The sequence below is a fragment of the Mastomys coucha genome, unplaced genomic scaffold (assembly GCF_008632895.1).
Source record: "Mastomys coucha isolate ucsf_1 unplaced genomic scaffold, UCSF_Mcou_1 pScaffold5, whole genome shotgun sequence".
NCBI classification, from domain to species: Eukaryota; Metazoa; Chordata; class Mammalia; order Rodentia; family Muridae; genus Mastomys; species Mastomys coucha.
In genome coordinates this window covers 98,861,619-98,872,716 of record NW_022196911.1, presented here as the reverse complement: position 1 = coordinate 98,872,716, position 11,098 = coordinate 98,861,619, and positions in this window count along the sequence as shown.

Genomic DNA, 11,098 nt, shown 5'->3' with positions numbered 1-11,098 from the left:
GACAGAAGTTGCTGTTTTCTTGAGCTGGGGCTTGCCTGTGCCCTCTTGGAGAGTTGCCCATGGTGTTCCTTACCACGATGTCATAGCTGTGGCCTGCCCCTTTGGCTTCTGCCTAGCCAAGGAGTCCCCTGGCCAGTACCTTTTCTGTTTTTATGCCACACTTAGGGTTCCCCTTTGTCCTTATTAGGGGGACAGTTTTACTCTCCCTCAGGAGCCCCATCACCAGGAGGCCTGAGGCCCATTCTTCCTGTAACTCATTCTGTCCTTTGGCCAGTTCTCTTCTCAAGTTTTTCTGCTAAAGGGCCAAGCTGGGTGGGTGAAGGGCTCAGATCTTGCTTTGGAAACTCCAGGTAAGGGGCAGGGGGTGGATAGGGGTGTGTGTGTGTGTCCTGGGCATGTGACAGGCAGGACTGCTGTTGGTGGTGTCACTCCGACCTGGTTCCTAGGCCTAATACCATAGGCTGGGCCTGTCCAGGTGACAAAACAATGCAGTGGACAAGGATAGGCCTTGAGATTTAGTTAATTTATTTAAATATTGTGAGTTTAAGCCCAGCCAGGACTACAAAGAGAGACCTGTCTCAAACAAACAGGCAAACAGACCAACCAACCAACCAACAAACAAACACTGGAGTCAGGCATGGTGGTAAATTACTTTAGTCCCAGCACTCAGGGGGCAGAGACAGTTGGATCTCTGGCAAACTCCAGGACAGCCAGTGCTACATAGTGAGACCCTTTCTCCAAACAAACAGAAAAGGAAAGAGAAGAAAAGAAAAGAAAAGAAAGGTCTTGAGCTCTAGATTGTGGTCCCAACCCTGGTCCCCTCATTTACTGCATATTTGGGCCTTTTCTGAGCGTGCCTCACAGGCTGCAGGGAGGGAGCAGCAGTGGCTGAATGTCTTGCATTTATAGAGCCTGATGCACAGAGGGGTTCCATCAGCTGAGTCAGCAATAAAGGTGTGAGGAGGCTGGGCTGTGGTGGCACACACCTTTAATCCCAGCACTTGGGAGGCAGAGGAAGGCGGATTTCTGAGTTCGAAGCCAGCCTGGTCTACAGAGTGTGTTCCAGGACAGCCAGGGCTACACAGAGAAACCCTGTCTCGAAAACAACCAAAAAAAAAAAAAAAAAAAAAAAAACCAGGGTGAGGAGGAAGCAATTCCTGAGGACCAAGGCCCAGCATGTAGCTAGGAAGGCTTGATTCTAAGGGGTTGGTTGGGGCAAGGAGGTGCTATGGCATTTGTGTAGGACATCACCCTGCTTCATCTCAGTGAAGGCCAGTGCAGACTGCTCCTCTTATAAGAATAGCCTTTCAATCCTGCGCACTCATTCCAGTGGCCCTCCAGGAGTCTCTGCAGCTCTTGGGCCTTGTCCAGGGAGAAAAACAGGTATACCCGGGTACCAGGATCCCAGGCACTGCAGCCTTTGAGGGACTTGTGGGATATAGAAATCAATCTCAAGGGATGCTCCTTTTCCATGTAGAGATCTTCCCGGAGACTGGAGAGGTAGCCTCAGAAGGGCCTGGGGACAAGTGTCATAGTGCCCCATAGCAGCCCCAACCATTTCATTTTGAGACAATCTCATCTCAAATATCCTTGGCTGACCTCAAACTTGCTAGGTAGCTACAGAACACCCAGAACCTGCACCTTCTGAAGGCTGGGGTCACGGGTGTACACCACCACTCTTGGTTTATGCAGTGCTGGGGCTTGAACCCATGGCTTTGTGCCTGCTAGGTAAACACTCTTAAGGAGAGAGCTGCATCCCCAAATGGTTCATCCACAATTTAAACTATAGACAAGGACATAAGTTGCAGGACAAGAAAGATAGAGGGAATACGCCAGTCTTAAGTGTGTGGAGAGAGAACACATTGCTGGGAGTTCACACCAGCCTGTTGAGACAATGTGCCAAGCACTTCACACATACTCGGTTTGATGCTTGTAACTTCCCAATGGGATGGGAACTACCACGACCTTCATTTATCAAAGCTTATGGAGTTATGAAGCAAGGCTTGGACTTGAACCTAGCTCCAGGTAGCTGCGAAGTTCACATTAAAGGGCTCACAGACATACATAGCTGGGGATGCGGCTCAGTGGTACAACTTCCCAGCATGTGCAAGAGTCCCTAGGATCAATTCCAGGGGACAACAAAGGACCGCCACAGAGGCTGAACAGACCCTGATACAAAGACTGGGACATCACTGGGTTAGATATGGGCTGCAGGAAGGGGTGGCAGAGATTGGGGAGGTGGGTGATTTCAGCAGGAAGATCAAGACAGTGAGGGTGTGGGCCTTGAATCTGGCTGGCTGCAGGTGAGAGGGACAGAGCATCTGACGAAGAGAAGGCAGAGGGAGCCAGGCCTTGTACTGAGGATGAATTTTGGGGAGGACAGGGCTAATTGTGAAATTTGAAGAGGCCAAGGTACCTTACCACTAGTTAGGAGAGACTCAGAAACCATCTCACCAAACCCTCATTTCCTTCCTTCCTTCCTTCCTTCCTTCCTTCCTTCCTTCCTTCCTTCCTTCCTTTGCCTCTTTCCTTCTTTCCTTCCTTCCTTCTTTCTTCCTTTTTTAATTTTTGGAGACAGGGTCTTACTATGTAGCCCTGGTTGGCCTAGAATTCACTATGTAGACAGGACTGGCCTTGAACTTGAAGATTTGCCTGTCTCTGCTTCCCCGGTGCTGGGGTTAAAGGCTTGCAACACTATCCCTGGCCACACCCCTCACCTCAAGGTGTGGAGGAGTAAGTAAGCAGATTTGTCCCAGCCAGTCCTGTCTCACTCAGCAGATCTCTTCCTGACACTGGCGTACTGCAGGATATGAGAAGATCTGGGAGACAGGGATAGCCGAGCAGGTAAAGTTCATGCCGTGCGAGCACTAGGACCTGAGTTCGAAACAAAATCCATGTAAAAAGCACTGCACATGGTGGCATGTCCTTGCAATCCCAGCACAGGGGAGAGAGGAGACAGGACCATGGGGCTCTCTGGACCAATAAGACTGAGTCTCAAACGAGATAGATGGTTGTTCCTGATGACATCTGAGGTTGTTTCCCATCTGCCACGTGTATACATATGTGCACCTGCACACACATGTGTAGCCACCCATGAGCATGCCCACGCGCATAAAAAAGGATGTAGGTCATATGAGCGGAAGTGAAGTTCCAGTGAGAAAAGGGTCAAACAGTGGGTGTGGGAGCTGGAACCTAACTAAGGCCCGGACGGAATGGACAAGCCAATGGCCAATGGTCAGGAAGAGGGCGAGAGACCAGGCTAGTGTGGGGTTTCTGGGACCAAGGTTTGAAGGAGAAAGGGGACCTGACTTAGGTCATTATTGGGCTCTCAGATGACCTTGGACTGGACAATTGCAGTGCAAAGCTGCAGGCAGAACCACTTGAAGCTCGGAGGACAGGGACTAGAGATACAGGAAGTCACCAAAGGCCAGGGCATGTCGTCTTGCCCAAGCTGTTGAACCCACTTCCAGGATGGAAGAGCCTCAAGTGTGGCAGCATAGGAGAGGTGGCAGGTTTGAGCAGGTTTGAGCAGGTTTGAGCAGGAGACTGACAGAGGTGTTAGGTAGGCCAGAGGGCACAGTGCTGGCAGGACTCGGAGAAAGCCACGTGATGAAGGTAGATGGTGGCCAGATATGGTAATATCCTGTTCCAAGTCTAGGTCACCTGCTGGGGAAGAAGGGTCTGTGGAAAGAGGGCTTGACCCTCTGGTCAAGGAGCCACAAATGGGGCCTGAATGCGTCAGGCAGCAGCCATCTGTCCAAGAGTCAGGTCTTGGTGTTCAGGGCTAACCTAAACCTATAGCTGGAAATGGGAACAGACAAGTGACTGAGATTTTGGCCTGACAGGTGTTCAAGGTCACACTTGGGATGGAGCAGGTGTGAGGTGGATGTGGGTCTTGGCAGCAGGAGAGGAGAGGGCATCAGAACCTGCTGCCACTGGCTCTTACTGTGAAGCATGAAGTGTAGATCGAGGTCTGAGGAAGGCACAAGGAAATCCTCCCCCTGCCCCCCAAAGGTGGCATCCTGGGGAAGGTGGCAGGGAGCAGGTATTCCCACAGACTATAAAAAGAAAGGCATGTCCCCAGTAGGGTCCAGAAGTAAGTCGCTGCCTGAGCTCTGGGGAAGGAAAGAAGGTCTTGGACAATAATGCCTACTGGACAGGAGGTTTTTGACAGCAGGTGACAAGCTTCTTTCTGCAGGTGACTACTCACTCAACAGCACAGCTTAAAGTGCCAGACAGGACAGGAGAGGGACAAGGCAGGGACAGGTGCCTTGACTGCTCCTGGTCCCAGGCTAGGCTGCAGGGTGATTGTTCTCAGGCAGCCTCCTTTAGCAGGGGCCTATGCTGCTCTGCAGTGACTGTGGACGGCAGTTGGCTGGACCCCGACCTCTGTCTAGGGTTACTGAAGGGCAGCCTGGACACCACACACTGAACTCCAGCCTGGCCCTTTCCACTCTAAGTTATTAACAATTTTATTGACATGTCCTGAATCAAGATTGTAAAACTTAAAGAAAATGGCATAAAAAGGCCAAACAGGGCCTCCGAGGAGCTTGGCAACACAGGTGCTCTGTTTCCAAAGTGACAACTCAGGCCCTCACCCACAGTAGGTCCCCCTTTCTCCCTCTGAAAGGAGACAGACTTCTGGAAGCTTCAGCATTTAAAGAGACAAACACACGGGCAGAGAGGGTGAGAAGGACCACAGTATGAATTGTAATAAGAAACAGCAGCCAAGGAATCGATAGCAAACCCATTTCTGTCTCCAGATTAATGGTGTGGCTGTAAGAAATGGGAGGAGGTCTTGGGGGAGGGAGGGGAGAGGGTGACGCACAGTTGGCAGGTGAGACACTGACCCTGGGACATCAGTGCCCTGGGTGGGAAGCTCCAGCTGATGGACTGGGGCTCAGGGAAGAGATGAGAACATTCCCCAGAGGCCCCCCAGCCTCATCCTGGGCTCAGGGGAAAGGTCGAGACTGGGTTCCAGCTAAGTGCTTGGGGGAGGGTGTGCTGGGAGTTCCGCAGCCTAAGCCCCTCCTCTGCTTCATATGTTCCCGAGGAGGATACTGTGTGAGCGTGGGGGGAGTGGGGGAGGGGACATAAACAGCCATTTCAGAAAGCAGGAGAGACCACATGCTTGTGGGAAAAGGAGGCTGCCGTGGGGGTGGGCAACACCAACTAACCCTTGGGTCTGAAAAGAGGCAAGTGCTTAGTGGGGGTGGGGTGGAGTAGTGGCAGCAGGAAGCTGGGCTTCTGCTCCAGCTTCTTTGTGTGCCCCCCCCATCCCCATGCCAACCTTGTCTCTGTGGGTAGTTGGTTGTGGCTGAGCAAGCCTACTGCAGGGTTCTGTCTGGTCTCGTGTGTGGACGGAGGTGGAGGGCATTCCCAGTCCAGAATCCTTTAGTCAAGACCTGGACGATTGGCAGTTGAGCAGTACAGTTGCTTGTGTGTACCCCCCCTCCGAGGCCTGGGACTTCTGGCTCTTTGGGGGTGCTCTTAGGCTTTGGTCCCCTGCTATCCCAGCCAGCCCTGGTCAGTGGGCAGCACCAACTAAGGCATACCTGCATCTGGCCCTATCTGTCTCTGGAATTCCTAGGGGCAGCATTCTGAGCAGGGGGTGGGCCTCGGAGACAGGGCATGGAGACCTGGGGGCCCCAAAGCAGTGGGAGCAATGGGATCCTATAGTGATTGGCTAGCAGAGCAAGGAAGCAAACGAGAAGGTGTGTGTGGGGCGGGGGGGGGGGGGGGGATCATCTGCAGGCCCACCTGCTGCCCAGTGCCAGTGGGCTGACAGCTGGTCTGAGACTCTGAGGCAGTAGCTGGGGAGCAGCTGGTCAGCCTATGGGGAATAGAGCCAGGGGCTGCACAGAGTCCTCAGGTTCTAGGGGCCATCTCCCCATAGGCCTGGGGGACTGGATGGTCTAAAACTCTGCTGCAGTCTGAGGGCTGCCAGAGAAAGGTTCCTGGAAGGGAGAGGTAATTCTGGGAGTGGGTCAAGGGCAGGCAGGAGGCTAGCGGGATCTTGACTTAGGGCATGGAAGAGGGAAGGAAAAGCCATGACTGCTACCATTTGTCTTGGTGTGGCAGAGAACTAGAAGCTCATGGGACAAAAAAAAAAAAAAATGAGGTGTGTGGCCAGAAGGCCCCTGGCTTCTTCCCAGCATCGCCACTAGGGAATTCTGCTTGTGGCTGGCGAGTGCCAGGTCTGGGTCAGAGCATAGGTCCCTAAGGGCAGAGCTGGTCCAAAGTCACTTTGAGGGGGGTGCCACAAGCACATCGACGGGTGCCCCCAGATCCTGACAGTTTGCTTCTGGTCTAGGCACCTCGCCAGCCCCTGCAGGTTCAGCTGGTGCCTTCCCACTATCCACCGTCCCATTCTGCCCTGGGATGCCTGGGGGTCTGGCCGATACTTTCCTCCATCCCAGGAGATGCAGCTCTGAGATGAGACGGCTGGCTAGAGGGTGGAGACTCGAGACAGAGTGGGTCACGATGGTCAGAAGCCAGGGAACCCCACAGCCTGTGGAGACAGAAACATAGCCTGTGAGATGAAGGCCCCACCTCTAGAACTTCTAACGAGGGCGAGCCCACTGAGCTGGGCTGAGGATAAGGAAGCAGCGGCCTGTGATGCTTCTCCTGGGGCGTGGCATGTGGAAGGTGGGGGGCTTTGTGTGAGTCTGCCACTACAGGGGCAGTCAGGGCTGTGTGTGCGTCTCTTGGCTCTACAATCTGTGGTTGGAGTTGGCCATAGATGGATCAGAGGCTGTTCCACTCGGTAGCTGTGGTAGCTGCAGAGCCTGCTGTCTAAGCTGAATCTAGAGGTGATGATTCAGGTGACAGTGGGAGGCCCCAGCTCCCACTGGGAGAGTGTCTACTTGGTGGACAGTGGGGGAAAGCTGGGGGGGCAAAAGGCCCTGAGATTCTCATGATGCAATCTTTCCTGGGGTAGGAAACTTCTGGAAAGTGAGAAGGACCTTGCTGTCATCCATCTTGGAGGGACCCATGAGCTCTGCACATCCATTTCTAGCTAGCCACGCCAGTGGCCACCCCTAGTACAAACTGGACAGAAGAGAGTGGGAAGGAAAGGGGAGGGGAGAGAAAGAAGATGGTGATGCTGTTAACCTCAGGGTTCCTTTCCACCTGGAAGAGGCACAGCGTGGCCTGAGAGGGCATGTCCATAAAGTGGCAGCTGAGCTGGGCGACGATCTGATCTACTTCTGTATATGATGGATGGTGTTTTCGGCCACAGCCCTGGCGCTGGGAACTCTGAAGATGCCATCCAGGAGGAGGCATGGAGCATTAGATACAGCTATGGTGGGGTGAGCGGAGATCCCAGCACTTCTGGCACTGGGCAAGGCAAAGAGGGGGCTGGGCAGGCAAACTGGGCTCCCTCAGAACAGTGTGGGGAGTGGTGGCCTGGTAGGGAAGGGGCTCGTACGAGTGTGTGTATGAACTCTGCTAAGGCTTCTTGGCAGCATTCACAGAAACCTGCTTCCTCAAATGAAGACAGTCAGACATCTTCTACAAACATCTCTCTGGAATTTGAGCCCTGTATTGCAAAGAGCCTAAAGGGTGTTGCTGTTTGGCCGTCTCAGCAGATTCAGCAAGTCCAATCCTTTTTAAGGACTTTAAAGGCATAACACAGACTGTAGGAAACACGGAAAAGCCGATGAATTTGACTGTGTGCAGATGTATACAGGGTAGAGGTCATAAGCAGTTACGAGAGAGGCCACTGATCCCGAAACTACTTACAAGTTAATTTTAAAAGGCTGGTGCCCTAATGCATGCAGGGCTCCATACACAGCACCAAGAAAGTGATCAATAACCCAGGAAAACGAGCAGAGGATATCCAGAGGCCTCACCCAGAAAACCCAAATGACAAGACAAAACTAAGAGAAACCAAAGACTAGAACTATATCAATACATGCTCCAATTTATCAGATTGCTGGAATAGCAAGGGGCTGTGGAAACAGTGAGAGTGTGTATGTGTGTGTGTGAGTGTGTGTATGTGTGAGTGTATGTGTGTATGTGTGTGTGAGAGTGTGTATGTATGTATGAGTGTATGTGTGTGTATGTGTATGTGCATGTGAGTGTGTGTATGTATGTGTGTGTGAGTGTGTGTATGTGTGTGTGAGTGTGTGTATGTGTGAGTGTATGTGTGTATGTATATGTGTGTGTGAGAGTGTGTATGTATGTGTGAGTGTATGTGTGTGTATGTGTATGTGTATGTGCATGTGAGTGTGTGTATATGTGAATGTGTGTGTATGTGTGTGTGAGACAGAGTGAGTACATATGAGTGTGTGTATGAGTGTTTGTGTGTGTGGGGGGGGGGTGTGAGAAAAAGGCCATTTGGCCACACTGAAGAAAATTATAAATGTAGGCGTCCTCCGACCCAGCATCGCTACCTCAGGACTTTATTATCCAACTACACATTTATTGTAAATACTTATTCACTGCAGCTAACCTGTGTCCATCAGCAAGAAACTGGTTAAACAAAACACTGCAGATTCAGGCAATGGTATATTCTGTAGCCAAAGAAGGAGGGGGATTCTTTAAAGATGCTTAAGATGCTTTTTAGTAGCAGTTATAAATTATTTAAGGTATACTGGGGGAAGCAAAAAGCCGCACATATGGCAACCATTTGCCCCAGGACGGTGGTTATAAGACAGTCGGAGGTGCTGCATGCAGGTATACAAACTGGAGGATGGATGTGGAATCCACTTTCACTTTAAGCCTTTCATAGTTCTTGAATTTTGAGTGCATATGCATGCTATATATATATATATGCATGCTATATTTATAGTGCCATATATATGTATACATGGATATCTATCTATGGAAAGGGAGTGAGAGTCCCACTAACTAGCCCATAATCTTCAGGAGAGCGAGGATTACAAGTTTGTGCCATGCCCAACTTAATTATCTTAAAAATGTGAAAGTATCCATTTCTTTCAATAATTCTAACACACATGATTGTGGGGCTTTATGCACACAGAGAACCCTGATTTTGGTCAATACTCTGCTAGGCTCCTCAAAGCCCAACACCAAAATCCATTGCTTCATTACCCTCCCACACACACACACCCTTACCCCACCCTCTTACAGCTTTCTCAGCTCCACTGTAAACCCAAGGCCACTCCAGGCCTTGCTCTGCAGCCACACTTAGGCCATCTGCTGTCTGGTATCTCTTGAACCTTCTAGGAGAGGGACGAAGGCATTTGGGACTTCAGCTTTGACTCCCAGATGCATCCTCGTCTACTGCATGAAGTCTTTCTCCACCTACCACACTCTCGGGGCACAGAGGCGGCTTTCTCAGCGCTCTACTGTTTCCCATCCACAGTTTCATGTGCTCAGGGACAGGGGCTGGCTCTTCATGGCTCTTCATGGCTCTTCATGGTCTTGCTCTGAGTCTTCCTTGTTCCACTGTTGATTCCATGACCTAACCCTGTGACTCAGAAGTTAGGAAGGCCCTGACAACATGCCAGGCATGTCCTGTAAATCCTAGGGAAGCTGGGACACTAGGAGAGTGAGGTCAGGGCCAGCCTGGGTTACACAGAGAGACTCTGTGGAGGGAGGGACAGAGGGAGGGAGGGAGAGAGGGAGGAAGAAAGGGAGACAGAGACACAGAGAGACAGACAGTATGAACAAAAGAAAGGGTCCTAGAGGCCTTCAAATCCATCCCCTGAGCTGAATTCCTTCTCTACTTGGGTCAGTGAAAGTTCAGATTCTCAGGATCTAATCTGCAGAACTGTAACCCTGACAAACCTATGTATCACATGGCCATCCAATACAGCAAGTGCCCTGCCCCCCAAGACCTTAGTCAGTCCTCATTTCTTAGCCCATCAAGTGGTGTGAACTGAAATTGCCTGTGAGCTTTTAAGACTGTGTCTAACCAGAGATTCTTTGCATACGTCTGAGTATCCATGATGTCCCATGGTTGGGATCAAACCCAAGGCTTTCTTTACAGGCCAGGAAAGTGAGGAAGCTACAGCCCCATTCCTCAGCCCTTGGATTTTTGAGACAAAGTCCTACTGTGTAGCTCAGGTTGGCCTTGAACTCATGACTCTCCAGCCTTTGCACCATCATGCTTGACTCTTGCCATTATAGCTTCTGATACTGCATATATGGGTTAAGAGTCCAGAAGCTTGCATTTATTTTAAAAAATATTGGGGACCTGCTTTGTGTCTATGTAGTTTGGTGTATGGGTGTTTGTGTGTGGGTGTGTGGGCACATAAGCACAGAGAGGCCAGGGGAAGAAGACCCTGCATGGCCTCTTTTTTTTTTTTTTTTAAAGATTTATTTTATTTTATTTTATGTGTATGAGTACACTATAGCTGTACAGATGGCTATGAGCTATCATGTGTGTGGCTGCTGGGAACTGAACTCAAGACCTCTGCCGGCCTGCTCGCTCTGGCCCCGCTGGCTCCGGAGTAATTTACTGTAGCTGTCTTCAGAAGCAGAGGGTGTCAGATCTCATTATGGGTGGTTGTGAGCCACCATGTGGTTGCTGGGATCCGAACTCAGGACCTTCGGAAGAGCGGTCAGTGCTCTTACCCACTGAGCCATCTCACCAGCCCCCTGCATGGCCTCTTTAACTCTCTACCTCATTCCCTAGACAGGGTCTATTACTGAACCTGGAACTAAGCTGGTGGGATGTCCCATTTCGCCACAGTGCTAGGGTTAATTGCATGCAACCCCACAGTGCTGGGATTAATTACACGTCCCCCCACAGTGCTGGGGTTACATGCACAGTCATGCCAGGCTTTCCTTACGGGTGCTGGGGATTCAAACTCAGATTTTTGTACTTGCCCAAAATCTATTCTTATCCACTGAGCCATGTCCTCTGCCCCTGGACCTTCATTTGCCAGGAACCAGAAGACTCTGATTTTATGTATCTATTTATCTGTCTGTCTGTCTATCTATCTATCTATCTATCTATCTATAAATATAAATGTGATATTTATATATATAAAAATATAAATCTGAGTTTCAGAAACAGCCTTTTGCTCTCTGTACACTTTTAAGTCAACAGTCTTCCAGTTAAAGACCACTGAGTAAATAGGGCTCCGCGATCTCTTCTCTGGGCTCAGTTCCCAGAAGAGACGTT